This window comes from Phyllobates terribilis, unplaced genomic scaffold (assembly GCF_046119375.1).
Source record: "Phyllobates terribilis strain yellow unplaced genomic scaffold, ASM4611937v1 Scaffold_4750__1_contigs__length_57583, whole genome shotgun sequence".
Classification (NCBI taxonomy): domain Eukaryota; kingdom Metazoa; phylum Chordata; class Amphibia; order Anura; family Dendrobatidae; genus Phyllobates; species Phyllobates terribilis.
Window position 1 is genome coordinate 43,385 of NW_027367499.1, and position 2,682 is coordinate 46,066.

At 37.1% G+C, this 2,682-nt stretch overlaps 1 non-coding gene across 1 annotated transcript; it reads right to left on the minus strand.

The window, feature by feature from the left end:
* Positions 1-362: 362 nt before the first annotated feature.
* Positions 363-436, minus strand: TRNAI-AAU (transfer RNA isoleucine (anticodon AAU)). Its single transcript has one exon. It is a non-coding gene; the product is annotated as a tRNA-Ile (tRNA).
* Positions 437-2,682: the final 2,246 nt, after the last annotated feature.

Below are 2,682 nucleotides of genomic sequence, written 5' to 3' on the forward strand. Positions count from 1 at the left end.
CTTAATCTTGATAAAGGATTACTTAATCTTGATAAAAGGATTACTTAATCTTGATAAAATGAGAGATCAAAAACTTTAAAAATGTATTCTAACTCTTAATTTTGTGTGAAATTCACAATGAAGAATGCATTTATTCATAGGTTAAGCGGAACACCTAACTCTTTACTAATTTACATTATTTTAAATGCAAAGTGAAGAAGAGTTAAGAAAGTTAATAATTCACCATCAATAAACTTAGTAAAACATTCTCATTTAATTTTTAAATATTTTAATTCACTTTCTACAAATCAAATAAAATATATTAGTTAAATGACTAACAAGATCCGGTCGAAAAAAAAATGTGCGGATTTAAGATCAAATAATGGCCCATGCAGGTCTCGAACCTGCGACCTTCGCGTTATTAGCACGACGCTCTAACCAACTGAGCTAATGGGCCTTTGTTGATTTTCTAAGCATTAAAAGGTATAAAAGTGTGTTTGAGGGTCTATAAAAGGTATAACTGATCAGAGAATGGCGAGATACGAAGCGCGAGTTTCAGACAAAAAGAAGACGAAGATATTGAGGTCTGCTGATTTGCTTTATTCTCTTCCTCTTCCTTTTCCCCTTTTGTTCTTACATCGATTTCGTCTTTAGAATCTGAATTCAGTGCTCCTTAACCTAAATTCGGATCCGTATTAGAATCTGAATTCAGTGCTCCTTAACCTAAATTCGGATCCGTATTAGAATCTGAATTCAGTGCTCCTTAACCTAAATTCGGATCCGTATTAGAATCTGAATTCAGTGCTCCTTAACCTAAATTCGGATCCGTAAACACTTCGTGGTACAAATTTGTCGAATTAAGAGCCGATAATTATTTAGACTTCTAGAAATTCTACTTGGGGTAACATCTCCTCCTCTAATGCCATATTTTTTGAGTTTGCAGCAAGAAGAGAAGAAGCAAGCTGCTGCTGATGTGCTCTACCAGTACTCGAAGTTCACACTGGCCAGCCTCGGATATCGAGTTCGTCCGTTCCCTTCAGATTTTGTGTAGATTCTTCTTCCATTCTTTTCTTTTGGAACTACATCAGAACGTTAATATTCACCTCCGTAAGTGGATTTTCCCAGATTCAATAGGTTTATACCTGTTTTTAGAGGTGGCAAGTTAGATGCACACCATGTTTATGATCACAATAGAGAATAAATTGTTTGTTTCTAGACAACAACTATCCTCCCAAAATGCAGTATAATTTGTAGATTGCAGGCATGTTTATATAATGATCCTTTTAAATATCTCAAAATGATTCAGTTTCTTCTACTTGCTATTCATGGCTGGATCTCTTTTTCATCTGCTCAGGAGATTTCCGGGATACCGACTTCACTGTATATGGTGCCTCCACTACCACGTGGCAGGTGCAACTTCTCCTGATGCTATGGCCGAATCATCAAGCTCAGGCACCTTTAGGCTTCATATAGCCGATAATTTCCGTGTACTATAATCTGAGGCAATGTCTTTTCTGCTAAAATTGAGTTCAAATTTCTCGATCTTATTGTCATAGCTTAGCTAGTTTCATATTCCTGTCTGATGAATCTTGGAACCTAGAAAAGTATCCGACTATATTCTTCTGCTTCAGTTCATAGTATCTGAGTAGCATATAGCACTGTAGTAACTCACTCAGGTATATACCATATATGTTTACAGGTTTTGCAGAAAATTCTATTTAAGTATAGACATGAAATACAAATATATAAAACCTTTATTACAGGTTTTTTGGCTTAAACTTTCCTTTGAATTTCAAAGAAGTAGTTGAAGATGACAGCCAGAGCAGCCATGGAAACTCCAAGGAAGCCAAGTGCTTTGAGGCCACTGCTGTTGGCATTCTTCAATGGTGGATTGAATCCCAATTCAGAAAGTTTCTTGTGTGGTTCTGCATAATCTCTGAGGAAAGCTTCTTCATTCTGCCATTGAAATGAGAATGAGGTATTTAGATTACCTTGGCATAGAGTTGTACATAAGGAGGGAATTCAGGATCCTTGACAGCAATCCTTGTGGTTTGCCTTTCAGTGTATGTTTTTGAAGAACAAATGGCTTTGCTTTGCACTTATTGTCTTAAGACTGTGATACACGAGCGCATATCTGTATTAGGCACACAATACAAGCCCATGAGATTTCATCCTAAAATCAATTGGTGATAGGAGGAGTAATCCATAGTATTATCTAGTGGACTTTTATTATCTCAACTTCCGATGTGGGAAGTCTATTCTCATAGACTGCAAGTATTATTACCAGTGCGTGACCTCCTGGTAGCGCAACTATATCCTTATTAGACAGATCCATTATGTAAACACCAGATGTTGTGCACCTACGACATAAACCAAATGACACCATCAAACTCTCATTCAGATACTGAGCTTAGGAAATGTTTAGACAGATACCAAGCTTTGCATCTGGAAGGCGTCCTTCATCTGGAGATTGATTCAGATCCTACATTGCATGAAATCCAAAACTCAATTGGGTTTAGCCAGCCATAAGAAATCTTATGCACTCAGTTGTAGTTTATACCTTTCGACCGGGACAAAATCAATACTCGGACCACCTGTTACCTCCACAGCCACCACACCAGCTAGCTGAATTCGATGAGAAGCAATCAGTAATGGTGGAATAACAAATAAGTCAGGGATATATGGAGTTGCAATCACCTAATG